General features: G+C 49.1%; 1 long non-coding RNA gene across 2 annotated transcripts in view; it reads right to left on the bottom strand.

Annotated features, from left to right (window-relative positions):
* LOC148649620 (uncharacterized) overlaps nucleotides 1-14,225 on the bottom strand; it is a 66,846-nt gene that overhangs the window by 28,202 nt on the left and 24,419 nt on the right. The window contains exons 8-9 of one of the 2 annotated variants that reach the window (XR_015925886.1): nucleotides 10,902-11,004; nucleotides 10,011-10,185 (exon numbers count right to left, since the gene is read on the bottom strand). This is a non-coding gene — a long non-coding RNA (uncharacterized LOC148649620). Of the gene's footprint in view, nucleotides 1-10,010; nucleotides 10,186-10,901; nucleotides 11,005-13,788; nucleotides 13,947-14,225 lie in introns of those variants that run through there. The other variant, XR_015925887.1, reaches the window with a different exon arrangement.

Here is a 14,225-nt window from a genome sequence, read left to right as displayed (position 1 = left end):
AGAATCAGAAATCAACCTCCCCACCTCACCACAAACTCCTCTGCAAAGAGAGGCCCCGGGTCGCACTGACGGCATCTGCACACCAGGAGGCCCAGCCAGCTGCCGAGAGCGCCGTGACAATCAATTAGTCCAGCCTGAGGCTGAACCCCTGCAGCTGACACTGCTCTGCACGGCTCCGAGCGCTGCACATACAACAACACCCCACAGGACACAGCAACTGAGGAGTCTGCTTGCACTGTGGCCAGCAACCACAGCACATAATGCATCGCACTGCTGGCTGTATGCAACCTCACCCTGACCCCCCCATCCCCATCAAGACAGGGGCAGTGGTTACACTAGAGGGATTCTTAACACCAGGAGGAAAAAAGTGAAGCATTTTTAAAACAACACCTCCCTAAAATCGCTACCTCCGCCGGAACTTCAGAGCTAGCTGGGGTGTCTCTGTCGCCTGCCATGCAAGGCCCTCCAAACCTTTCACAGCTGAAGCGCAGGCAGATCGACACACACTCTCCCTGTGGGACTGTGACGCTGTGCAGCACCAAGAGTTCTGAGCAAAGAAGGGCACAGGCTCAGAGCTCGGAGCTTTGAAAAGCTGGACCATGTCGTTCTCACTGAGTAAGACAGGAGGCCACTGTATTCAGCGATCATCTGCGATCCGTTTCTTTAGGGAACTCAGGACACACAGCACAGCACAGCAGTGAAGCACTGCTCCACAGCAGGGGCGGGGGACGTTTTCAAATCACGACTGGATAACTGTTATCAAATTCCAAATGTTCTTTTCTCCTCATCTCCTGGGGAGAGCAGCAGGGAGGACTCCGTCTTTCTGAGCTGGGTCTGTTCACTCTCCCTGCCGACAGGTCCGGCACGGGGGAACCCCTCGGTGCTGCTCTCTCGTACACCCACACGTCTCCAAGAGTTTTCGCCATCCCTCTCTGGTTCTCTCCCCAACCGAGCACTTACCACCAGCTAATTATTCACGCTCATAATTAGCTGGATGGATAGATTCTGATCTCCGTTCACTAATTAATTTGTTTTCCCAACTTCGAGAGTTAGTCAGAGGAAGGAGGGAGGGGGGATCAAGGAGCATGAGGGGGAGTGGGTGTCTGTGGGGTCAAACTATTGAGCATCCTCCTCTCAAAGGGCTTAGTATTGAAAAGCACTTAAGACCATTCTGTGTGTGAGATACGACAGTTTAGGAACACCGAGCTAAGATAATTAGACAGGCCATCAGCATAAAATTACCATGATTAGAGCTTTTGCGATTGAATTATTTTGTTTTTTGGGGGGGCGAGGACGGGCCTTTGAATGATGACTCACACACACAATTAAATGTAAAAATGTTTTACATTTGTTAAAACAATGTGTACTCCTACTGAAAGGAGATCAGGAGGCGCGGGAACAGAGCAATCAAGTCATACTCGCAAGTTACACCTGCGACCTCAAGGTGTGTGTGATCACATCAGCTGGGTTTTTCAGTTCGAACTATGCCCAGTTATTAGCTTTACACAGCGCTGGCATCCACAAGAATGGAACAAGGACACTCTTAGGGTGCTTTACAAAAAACTGGAATGATAGATGACTCATGTCAGTCATGCTGATAGTGTCTCAGCCCAGGATCCCAATGCCCCCTGAGGTATGGCCCTGCAAAGCCAGGCTGAGATGTCAGCTGTAAGCACTCATCCACCCACCTACCCACCCATCCATTAACAACTTTCAAATTTCTCCCGGCGAAGCAAGCCAGGGCCTCCTCTGGATGCACGCAGTGCAAGGCGAGACTGAGAGCACACTGCTCTGCTCTCCCCCTGGCTGGGACATCACGCACTGAGCCCTCATCAAACGGCAGATCCTCGCTTTAAAGACAGCCTTTATATTCTGTGCTTTATATCCCTGCTCCTTTCCTCTCTCCCCTCACACCTGTAGAAGGCTCAGCAGATGAAATGCTGCGTTTCTTCATTCGAATTTTCAGCATGGCATTAAAACCCTTTTTTTGTTCTTCAGCAGCCATGGTATAGTGTTGGACTGAAGAACAATTCTGATAATAATATTCACGCGTGCAGTGGCACCATGTCCCCAAGATTGCTTGCTAAGTACGACTGATTCACCTGCTATCATCCAAGGGACACTGAGAAAGGAAGCTTGCTTATTAGAGTGTGGCATGCTCACTTGTGAGCACAATCTGTGCTATCTCACACGGGCGGCCGGTGCCTCCACACAGACACCCCTGGGAGCACTTGCATTCATCTCTCTGGCTCTGCAGGAGCTTGCACAACACCAAGGCATGATCTGGGTGCAAATTGCCCTGTTATTGCATCTGTCTGCTAGGAGATCTGCCTGTGAATATGCATGAAGGTGATGGCAGGTACAAATGAGCTATTTCCTGCACCTAAGTGGCAGCACATTGGAAATGACCTAATTGTGTTGTTAAGACAAGAGGTTAGAGCCTCTGCACTGTAACTTGTGTTAAAAATCAGGGGTGCCGACAGCCCCTTTGTCGCCAACCACACCCCTTCCTTCACAGCAACACCCATCAGCAAAACACAATGCACAGCTCGTTTAGAAGAAGAAAACCTTGATGAAAACTGCCATCATCGCCGTGAGAACAATTGGATTTTGTCGTTTAATGGTGGCGAACATCCTGATATGTTCTTTGCGTGTCTTGCAAAAGAGGTCTGCTTTCTTGTCACACTGTACATAAGTAAACAAAAAAATAACAAATCAAAAGGGCTAAGCTATTTAATAATGACTAAAATAAGGTTTAAAATGCAGCAAACAAGGAGAATTCGTTTTTTGAATGCCCCCTTCTGTCCACTTTCTAATGATTCCAGCAATGGGCCTCAGCCACATTACTCACTCTGGTTTACACTGCAGGGAGCGTTTGGCTGAACACAGGGACTGAGAGTGTGGAGATGCCCCTCCGTCTCTGCCTGGATTTACACAGCCATCTGTAGAATTGCCTCAAAACAACAGAGCAGACAGCAACATGCAAAATCAAATGAAACATTTACATCTGCAAAACACGTGACAAAAATGCTTCGCTGAAACACCCCGATGCACCCTGACATCCCCTTACCAGAAAAAAACTCTGTTTTTCTGTATGTTAATGTTTAATCGCTGCACAGCGCTGCTTGGGGACGAGTTATTAATGTTTCATTTTTTTTTACTCTCCAATTTCTTAGTTTCAGATCAGCATTTGTGTTGTACGACTGTCAGCCTACTGCCTCAAAGCTCTTCCGTACCAAGATGGATTCTGAAACAGGGTATCTTCTGTATGGAACTTGCATGTTCTTCTCAGGTTCTTATGGGTACTCTTGTTTCCTCCCACTTTCCAAACATTTTGTGACAGGCTGGCAGGAGTTGTCCTTGTGTGTTTGTGAGTGTGAGTGTGTCTGTGTGTGTGTGTTTGTGAGTGTGCCCTGTGACAGGCTGGCACGAGGTGTCCTTGTGTGTTTGTGTGTGTGCCCTGTGACAGGCTGGCATTGTGTCCTGGGTTTAATCTGCTTTGTGCCCAATGCTTCCAGGACAGGCTCCAGTTTTCCATGACTCTGACCAGGAATAGGTGTTTTTTTTTTTATAATGGACAGTTACTCAGTTCTCTTTGGAGGAGTGATCGAAATAATCAGTGTCACATTAGCTACTCCCTCAAGATTATACTACTGCAGAGATCTGACTTGGTCCTGAATAACCACAGGGTCTTTTAATTTTGTTCTATGCGGGCTCTTAATGACTTAATGGGATCCATTAATGACTTAACTGGTATTAACTACAGCTGATCCCAGATCTTATAAAACCAGCAGGAGTGTATCTTCACGGAACAAGGAAGTCCGATGCCTGTGTGGGCCCATGCTTGAGGAAATACAATCTTTCGAAGGTGGAAACAGGGAAGTTACGTTGAGTGTTGTAGTTGTTAAGCAGTCAAGCACTCATGATTGATTGATGACCCAATCGCTTCAGTGAGTACTGGATCTGCCAGAGCTCACTCTTTGAATAAGACATAAAAGATAAGATAAGATCACTTTATTGGCCAGATACAATTTCTTGCATTAGGAATTTGTCTTTTCACATACGCCAACTTGCTCTCCATGAGACACACAGACAGGGAGAGAAGCTTGGGTTCAGAGCACAGGGTCAGCCATTTATACAGCAACCCTGGAGCAGCTGGGGTTAAGGGCCTTGCTTGGGGGCCCAACGGAGTAGGAGTCCTCTGCCGGCTGCGGGATTTGAACCAGCAACCTTCCAGTTTCCTTTGATTGTCCACTGTCGCGAGAACTTTATGTCATTTGCAGTACACGGAGACGGTGACAAATCAAAAACTACTACATGTGAAACTGATAAGAAAATCACTCTGACGACCAGGCAGACAGAGAAACACTTCAAACTCAAATGTGCGAGGTTTCCAGGCCAAGGCTAACAACCTATGAAAGATAAGAATGATGACTGGTGACGTACGATAAACTAAAAAAAAAAGTGTAGATCCCATACAGAGCACTTTCTTTTAAAATTGCATTAATAAGGACAGGACGATCATCTGCAGACGGACTGGAGACGCCCTATTCGTACATCGGAGGTGGCCAAGATACACAGCGGCGAAACAGGTTTTCTTTCCAATAACGTGTTTCACACAAATGAAAAGGGGTGCATTAACAGTGTCTCACTCCCTGTTCAAAAACTTTCAGGTAGTACAGATAGAAGCCCTCTCTGTTGACCTCTGTGCTTCCCCAGAAGATTGTCAGTATAGTGCACGTATGTATCTACAATCCCCCCCATCGCTGTGCCTTTTTTTAGCATTTGAGCACCGCAAACACATTGCAAAACAGAAATTTCTCATTTTGGTCACACGACTCTTTCATTTGGTTAGAGCATTCCGTATTTCCATCTGTGAAACGTGCGCCGTCTGCAGTGTCGCTGTATTTACTATAAGGTGCACGAAGGTCTCAGAAGCGTATTCAAAATATCGCTAGGCAAATCACAACGCCACCCACACAACAAGAAGTGAACAACGCTCGCTTGTTGACATACCAGCCAGCCATCCCGTCGGCAGGCAACAGCGCACCGCGCGCGCCTCTCGCTTCGCATGGAGCCGAAAATAATTTTGATTGACAGGGAACGCGGCCCAATAGAAGCAGCCCAAACCAAGGAGGTTCATTTGCATATTTGTTTCATTTGCCCCGCTACAACCAATCCCCTGCAGCGCTGGGCGGGCCCTATGCAAATGACCTGGCTAAGCAGAAGCGGAGAGCGGTCCATTCATTTTCTGGTTAACGGAGAAGCAAGGCGCAGTCGGAAATTTCGCCTGTTTCTAGTTCAGTACAGTTACCTTAAACCAGGAGATCTTTGCTTGTTTAAGGTTTGCCAGTCTCGGAAAAAGGATTATCCACGTTGTCCCCAACAAGTAAAAGGGAATAGACATTTAACTGGGCATTCCGGGGTGAGTTATTAATGATCATATGTATTTGAATAATTAAGCAATTATTTATATGATTGGTATTTTTTTTGTGCTGCGGTTGGAGCTGTTTCCTTTTCGATGATGGGAAATGTCAAATGCCATCGCTCTGCTGCGGCGTACCCAAACAAGTGGAGATGGTAACGTGCGCTGCAAGAGACAAAAGTCCTCATTCAAACACCTGAGCCCGTTTTTCCCGAGCGTTATTCCGCTGTTGTAAAAGGCTCCGGACGGACAAGCGCCTCTGCGCTGTCTCGCCCCCGCCGTGCGTGTCATTGCGCCGTGCTGTGCGCAGCTGTCAGTCAGGTAGGGTGGTCGGTGTGCGGGCCGAGGAGGGGGGCGGCGGCGGCGGCGGCGGGGGTGTGAAGGCATGGCGGGGCTCGAGACACACGGGTCCGCGTGCGGTCTCGGCTCCGCTTTGCGCGCGCGCGCGTGTCCCCCCCCCCCCCCCCACGCACCCCCGCCGCGCTCTCGCTGCCTGGCCGCGGCCCGCGTGACGGCGCACGTGCCGAACCCAAACAGATCGATCCCGCAGGAGCTTCCCGATCCAGCTTCTCGAGGGGGTCCCGAAAGGGGCCCTCTGGGGGTTGGGTCCCGAAAGGGGCCCTCTGGTAGGGAAGCCGGGGTGCCCTGGGGCCGGACGCGGAGGAGGGAGTGAGGGGGCCCGCGCAGGCCCACTCTGGGGTCCTGTGCCCCCCCCCCAAGAGAGGGGTCGGCCACCGGACGCGCTGATGGAGAAGGGTGCGCTCGGGGGGCGGCGGGAGAGCTGGGAGAGCGCGTCTAGGTTCCCCTCGCACCTGCCGGGGTCAGAAGAGCACCGGCTCGTCCAGGGCACCCGTGGGTGGGAAGGAGTTTACCCCCCGAGCGGGCGAGTATGGCCCAAGACTCTGAGACCTGCTCACGCGGGGGAGTCTGGGGGTCTCGGGGGCGGCCCCAGCCCCGCTTCCTGGGAGACAGGAAGACGGGAACCGGAGCCGAATCCCGGGAATGGGCCCTGGCCGCTGGCGTCCGGTTTAGGGACACGAGGAGGGGAGAGGTAGACGAGGTGGGCGCAGGGCATTCTGGGCATCGGGCCTGGAGACTGTCCCCGAGCCCGACGAGTCTCTGTGACGACTTCTGCATCTGTACAGACTCAGCTGACCGAGGCCCGGCTCTGAGCACCAAGGACATGCGGGGTCAAGGGTCGTCTCATTTCATCTCCGGAGCTGGGGGGGGTTTAAGTCACATCGATATCCTCCAGGCTCCGGCACGCCGAGGGCGGAACTGAAACCGTCACCGTGACTCCCCAGTTCGCCGTGGGCGCAGGAGGGGGCCGCGGTCCGTGACGCGAAGGCGAGTCTGGACACGTGAACTGCAGAGTTCCCGAGAGTTCGATCGGCTGAGTGCTTCCCTTGCAAAAGGAGTGGGGCTTTTTTGTCATAAAATAATCATGGCAGAAGCACTCCTCGAACGTATTGCACCTAGATAACACTTTTAGAGACGAGAGATGACGTGGGTTTTGAAGAATGGTTTCTAGCTGGATATTTTGAACATCTGGTCATGTTTAATAACTTATTCTTTTTTGCTTGAGCCAGGGAGGGATAACACCGCTGCTTGCATGCAAGGCTGAAGCTGTGATTTTTGAACAGGGGGACGTGTGTGGCTTTGACTGGGTTTGACTGGGTCTGTAAACAGTGTGGCTTTGGAAACAAACCTTTATAAAGATACTGTTAATGCAATAATTGTTTTGCCACTTAGATAGTGTTTTTAAGGTGTAACATAGAACACGCGGTAGATTATTTTGCAGTCTGCTTGCATTTGTGGTTTTGGTACTTAGTGAGAGTCGGTTTGGTTTGGTTTTTTTAAGACAAAGTCCCTTCTATTTCCCAGGTTTAGCACTAGAAGGAGCTAACAGTGTAGGTGACAGGGAGGAAGAGGCTGTCAGCCCTGTTTAGGGAGCCTGTCAGTGTGAAAAGACCTGGGGAAAACACCACTGGTCTGCGAACTGGCAGGAGCCCTGCTAGGCACTGCTAGCATCTGTGCAGAACAGTGGAATATACCACAGATACATCAGCAGACAGCGCCATTAACACAGAAACATCCCAGAACAGCAGACAGCATTACAAACACAGCCCTGCTCATGTGGGACTTGCAGGAAGACATTGCAGCAGCAGTCTATTGCTCCAAACGCAGTCGGAAAGAGAGGGTTTCGCTTTCCCGAACGAGAACAGAAAGGATTTCCACAGTAGTCTAGCAGTATGAGAGCTGATGGCAGCAGCCCCAGATGACTTCGTTAACTTCCTTGGAAATGCTAACAAATGAGCATTTTTGTGGTGTTGACTAAGGACAAAAAAAAAAGGAAAATGTAATTTAAATTAAATTTTGCGTTTAATGTAAGATCCCAGAACCACTTATAAGAATGGTTCTTCAAGATATGGTAGGAAAATGACCAGCTTAGAAACCCTGCAGGTTTATAAGCCCTGCTTGATTGCTAATGTAAAACTGCAGATGCCTATCAAAGGGCCAATTTATTTTCAAGTTTTTAAATACTCTGGCAGTGGATGCGTTCCTCTGCGCAGGTTTACTTCATTTCCTGCCTTCCTGCGCCGCACGCGGTCTGGGCACAACCCCGCTGCGCAGCGCCAAGTGCCCATCTGGAGTGGTGGCTTATGGGATTGGCGATGATGTTTTGGGTGAAATCTGGCAAAAGCCTTACAAAGAGTATTTGTCAATGGCGTTGAGGAGATCCCCCCCAACAGCTTTCCAGCTCCAGTTTCAAAACAATGCGCATTCAAACCTAAATGGAATTGCTCGAGACAGCTCCTCCGTTCTCCCATTCGTAGCGAGCCAGTGAATCGTGTTGCTGAAGGAGTGGGAGCACAGGGCTGCTTTGATGAAGGCAGGGGAGGGAAGTGGGTTTGGAGTGGCTGGAACAAGAAGCCGAGAAGAATGGGCTCAGGAGATCCCAGCTGTCGCCGCGGCCGTCAGCGGGGAGCGAGAGAGAAAGGCCTGTGTAGGCACTGTTAACTTCAGCAACTAACAAGCCATTCCAGCTCATTACCACCTCATTGTCAAGGCCAGGGCCTCCTTCTCTTCAAACCGCTACAGTAAACACCGAACATTGCGCGCGCCCGGCTCTCTCCTGCTGGCTCGGCTGCCTCGCAGTCCCCTTCTCTGTAGCAGCTCGTCTTCACTCTCTGCCCCCGAGGCCAGAGCCGGTATTTACTCAGGGACAAAGAGCAAATTGCAATTTGCTCCCTTCAAATCTCATTCTGCACGCAGCGGGAAATTTTGGACAGAATTGCACAGCAGCTTAAAATCAGGTATAACACCAATGTAAATTGAAATCAGACCGGGTTGCTGGCCCTGTGGTACACCATGATTCTCTGTGCTACTGCTGCAGAAAGCCAGTATTAACCTGTCATTGTTCGAGAGCTCTGTTCCTATAATACAGTTCCTGGTGCCAGTGTTCCAGGATACCTTTGCTCCTTGTGCCCAAGTTCTGGATCATCATTACTGTCTGTTCAAAAATCTTCTTTTCCAAGGGAGCCATTTCTGCTCACTGATCAGTGGCCTGGTAAATAACCTGACCTCCTCCAGGAGCCTCTCAATTACTACTGATTGTCGGCCTGTACGTCCTGGAGCTGCTGAAATACACCATTTTATTAGAGTAGCAGGCAGGAGACATGAATGCTTTTAATGCATAGCACCTCACTGTAGTCTGATGGGGTTTATAATTTAACGTTGATTTATAGTATTAACTTACTCATCACAGTTGAGTGTCTTTTATTATGACCTAGTTACTTCCAACTCGACGGATGCTTTTCTGTTTCTACAACTACTAAACTGAGCATAAAAAGAAAACTTCAGCCAAGACACCTGCATGACTCCAGCATCCTAAACTACAGGGAGCAGGAGGGCAGCTGGCTGTGGGGGCTCTCATCTTCCCAAGGTCGATCATCGATTGTCATTCATTTAAGAGGATGAAAGGGACACATGTGACCAATGTGAGCATTCACAGCAAACAGGACAGGTCACTTGTGTGCTCGACGTGTTTGATGTTGTCTGTCAGCTCAGGAATGCATACCAAATGAGAAACCAAACCAAAGGAAAGGCCTGGGATACATTTACTTGCCTACCATTTCCCGTGAATCCTACTGGTGCCGAGATACATTTGTGGGAGTCGGGAACTTTTGAGAATCGTGGTTTCTTTGCAGAAATTTCTAGACGAATCCCTCTGATCACATTAGCTACTATCAAACGGATATGCTGGATTGGCTTAATGACCTGATCTTGTATGTATCCTGCTGTACCTACTGTACATTATGTTCTTCATGTAAACGACACGACGTTCTTTGGTTCTCCATAGAGGGACATAATAGCAGTGGTGGAACTCAATGGCCCAGCAAAGTCAATCAGTGCGTTTAGCACAGTAAAACCAAAGGAAGAGAGGTACCTGCAGATACACCATGCAGAGCTTGCACAGTTGTACGAGCCTAATGAATTCCAGAATGACATCTGTTCCCGACTTTGCTGTCCCCATGGCACACCTGGGTTCCCTGTGCTAGAGTTTCAGAAAGCCATTACTAACCTGTTGTAACGAACAGTTCTTTCCGGACCCTATGCGGACGACACCGTCCGACGGAGTGGGGAAACACTGGGGAAACGTCATGCAGGAAAACGGGGCTGAAGACAGGGGGGCGTGTCCAAGGTGCGCTGGTGCACGGGGGAGGTGTGGCCGAGGCGAACAATCCGAGAGAGTAGTCCTTAGGGAATATCCAAAACACAAGGGTAAGTCCAAAACCAGGAGATCCATCAGAACAAAGAATTAAAAACCACGAAGGCCGGGTCGGAACCGGCGGACGGGGAACAGGAACGGGAACCGAGATTAAAACCTTAACGGGACCAGGCGCTTCCAGGTCCCGGACTCGCACGATATGGAAATCAGATGCAGAGCCCGGATGAGCGTCAGCGCCTGGCTTTTAAGGTGGGCAGGGAATGGGAAACAGGTGCACAGAATAAAGTCTTAAGTTAAAGGGTTGGAGCGCCCTTAAGGAGGGGGGACTAATATCGTGACACCTGTCATCGTTCTAGAACTCTGTTCCAGCCAGGATTGGATGGCATGGCACACCGGGGTCCCACCTGGGTGTAGGAGGTGAGACCTGTGCCGTGATTGTGGGGTCTGCAGCTCTGGAGAGACAAAATGCCGAACCGAACAAAAAGACTGCTTCTGAAAAACAACAAGAGCTGCAGGATGCTTTTTGTGTTTGAGTGTGTGGGTGTGCGTGTGTGAGTTTGTGTATTTTTGTGTGTGATAGTGTGTGAGTGTGTCTGCGAGCGCGTCTGAGTGTGTATGGGAGAGTGTGTGTGTTTGAGAGTTTGTGAGTGAGAGCGTGAGTGTGTGTATGAGTGTGTGTTTGTGTGTGTTTGAAAGTGTGTGAGAGTGTTCGACAGTGGATGCCCACACAACTCTGCTGTCTACCTGTGTGCTTGAGGGCTCTGGAATGGAGCTCCTGCCAGGGATTGCTGATTCACTGGTGTATAAATAACGACTCTGTTCATTCACCAGGATCATCTTGATCCAGCTAAAAGGGATACAAATAAAAATAAAGATTTTTCTGTGCTTGCACTTGTGAAAGCTTACTGCAAATTTTCACAATATTTTGTGAAAGGCTTTACCTTGAGATTGGCCAGACATCTTCTCATTCATTGGCTCATTAGTGTTTCAAATCAGGATTCCTAATGTTGAATTTGTGTCTGCAAGGTTTCCCTGTTCAGAGGTTTTCTGTGTCTGGGTGCCTGCTTACCATATGGGTGAAAATGTACACAGGCTTTCTGCTTCTATTGGCTAAGGTGCATTGAGACAAGGTGACTGGACACAATTTGAAGACTGTTTGAGAGATAAGTGGATTACAAAAGGTAGTTAGAGCCCGGCCATGTTAAAATGATCAGCCTTGATGGAGAGACTATGGAATGACAGCGGAAGATTATTGTATCTGGTGGTTCTGTCATGTGCTTCTCGCAGGGTCCTGGTACAGTCGGTGCTAATTGTACTACAGAAGAGTGGGGAGGCGAGGGCAGAGAGGGTATGTGGGGATTAACGCTGCTGAGAGGAGGAATGGTCATCTGTGTTTTTTACCCCTTGAAAACAGCAAGAAGACAGCAATGTATACGTAAGATAGAAAGGATAAAGGATAATAATATACATTTATGCACTACAGTATGTCAATTCCTAGGATAACAGAAGAGGAGTCTGAAAAGGACCAAGCAAGTCAATGTAAGGAAGTCAGGGTCTACACCTCAAAGAGACTGATCCACGCAGCAAGGCAGAAGGCACGTCTTTTAAAGAGGAAGCTATGTGTGTGTGAAAGCCATCCCTCTTGGTTTCTAGGCGGACTCCTCGGTGTCCTTTAGGCAGCGTTTTGTTAGCGGAAAAGTGTATCACAAATAAAACTGAAAACACCAGACACGCCTGGTTATAGCTGATGTGTTCTAGCACATGTCAGACAGGGGCGGCCTCATGCTGTTCGCAGGCCCCCGGTGTTCGCAGGGAAGAGAGCCCTGCAGCCATCTCCCCACGCTCGGGGAGAGGCGACTGCTGTAGAAACCCAGCCTGCTCTGGGTCAGAGGCTTTCGTGTAAAACGACGCTGCGGTGCCCGAGCCCGGGCTCGGGACCCGGCAGGAGTAGAGCGAGGGAGAGAGGGGGTGAGGCAGAACAGGGAAGAGATACAGAAAAAACAGTTAGCTTGTGGGGCCGAAATGTTTTCCTGTTTTCGCAAACCCCTCGTGTCATTTAAAAGCCTGTGCTGTTTAATGCTGGGTAAGAAAACCATCGAAAACCTAGAATCCTAAGAGACAGACAGAATACCCCACACGAGGATCCTGTTTCTTGGGGGGGCAAGAGTCGTAGTGTTTATTTAATCTTGTCTGCCATCGTGGTGCCAGCACTTGTAATCGGTCTCTCGTCGTGTCATTAATTTCCGGGTCTAAAAGGCTCGATCAGTCAGAGGTCAGGAGAAAGGTCAGAGTCAGGAGAAAGGTCAGAGGTCAGGAGAAAGGTCCTCTTCCCTCTCTTCACTGGTCTCTGGCTCCTGTTGGCGACAGGGGCTGTTTCCCCATGTTCTTCCGGTGACCCATGAAGGACAGCTAGCGGAGCTCGTGGCCAAGGTCAAGTCTTTTAAAGAAGCCTGAAGTTTAAAGAGCCTGGAGCAGAAAAATGTGTCTGATTCCAGGTGCCCTCATGCCCCTGGGGCAGGGTGGTCCCTGTGGTGGAGTTCCCCGAGTCGGAGGCCGATATTTGACCTTCCTTTCACAAACGCGGAGGCGATGAGTAGCTTGCTCTGGCTCTGGCTCGGCGCTCGGCAGCGGCGGTACCGGCGATGCCGGGTGCTGACGAGCGCCGTCGGCTCGGCTCTCCCCACGCGCCGCTCCGTGGCCACATCATCGCCCGCTGGCTGAGGCGCAGGGCTTCGTAGCCATCCATCGGTTGCCTTGACAACCCCTTACACGGGCGCTTCTAAATTAACCGGCTGAATGAAAGGGCTCTTTTGTGGCAATTTTTTCCATCACAGAAGCGGAGGCTTTGATACAAGGGGCATCTCATCTCTGAGATAGTCGGGGACCGCTGCCTTCGCAGCATCCACACTGAGCATACTAAGATGCAACGAAGCCGAGTTTGCAGGATTCTAGAAGGTTATTTATTTCACACCTTTTTGCAGGCGAGACAACAACTGACACCGAAAATAACAAATCAAATTTCTGGCTGAGAACCATTTCAGCATATGTGCTCAGTATTCTGTAGGTTAAAAAAAATAACACTTATAATGCATATAACACTGTTTTCTTGATGATCTGCTCCTTTTTGCACACTACATCCTTGGACAATGACTCCCCATTTATTAAGGCTTCACTAGCCCTCTTTTTTTATTTGCATTTGTGAATCACCCCATCTGGTGGCAGCTTTCGGCAATTGTGCAGTTACGGCATCCCTCTCAAAACAGGCTGGCTTTGCAGCACTGCCTTTTACTGATGGAAATAACATGACAGATAGACTCTTTAAATAGATCCAGTGTTCGGTTACACAACATGATGAGAGAGTCATCACTCGCTTGGGCCAGCGTTTCTCTTCTGCCTGGGTCTCAGAGCAATTTGGAAGTGGTTTCGACAGCCGTAACACTAACATTCTGGTGAAAATGCTTCTCATCTGAGTGTCATTTTAGGGGCCATGAATGTCTGTTTCTACAACAGGTTAAGAGGGTGACTTGCTAAATCTGAATGATGGCTTTTAGTCCACAAAATGGCGGAAAGTATCCAATTGATGTCACACAACTATAATTGAGCAGAGCAAGAATGGTGCATGACACTGGGACAGTACTGAACAGGCTGTTTATTTCTGCCTCTTTTACTCTCAAGCTGTTTTTTTCCTTTTGGAAAAATCACAAGAACAGACTGGAAGCCTGGTAGAACTTTTTTCCTTCCTCCTCGCCAGCGAAGACGCAGCAGCTGCTGCTGATAGCAATCGATGAGCTGCAGCAGACCGGATATTACAGATCAGTTCAGATTGTGTTCTTTATTTTCATTAAAATACATTTCTTATTTCTCGGTACTGCACAACAGACAGTCCCTGAGCTGGTCATAAACTATAAAACAACCCAGTATTTTTCACTCAAAATTTCTGTTTTTCTTTCTGTATTTCTAATACAATACTGTCATATCCTGTCTTTACAAACATACCAGGAGTGGATTTCACCACGTCGAATGGTAAAATGGCTCCCAGCTTCCACAGAATGTTAACTTTCTTGCTAA

Source organism: Lepisosteus platostomus, chromosome 13 (genome assembly GCF_059453375.1).
Source record: "Lepisosteus platostomus isolate fLepPlt1 chromosome 13, fLepPlt1.hap1, whole genome shotgun sequence".
NCBI classification, from domain to species: Eukaryota; Metazoa; Chordata; class Actinopteri; order Semionotiformes; family Lepisosteidae; genus Lepisosteus; species Lepisosteus platostomus.
Note: the sequence above shows the minus strand (reverse complement) of the source record. Positions and strands in the feature narration are given on the sequence as shown.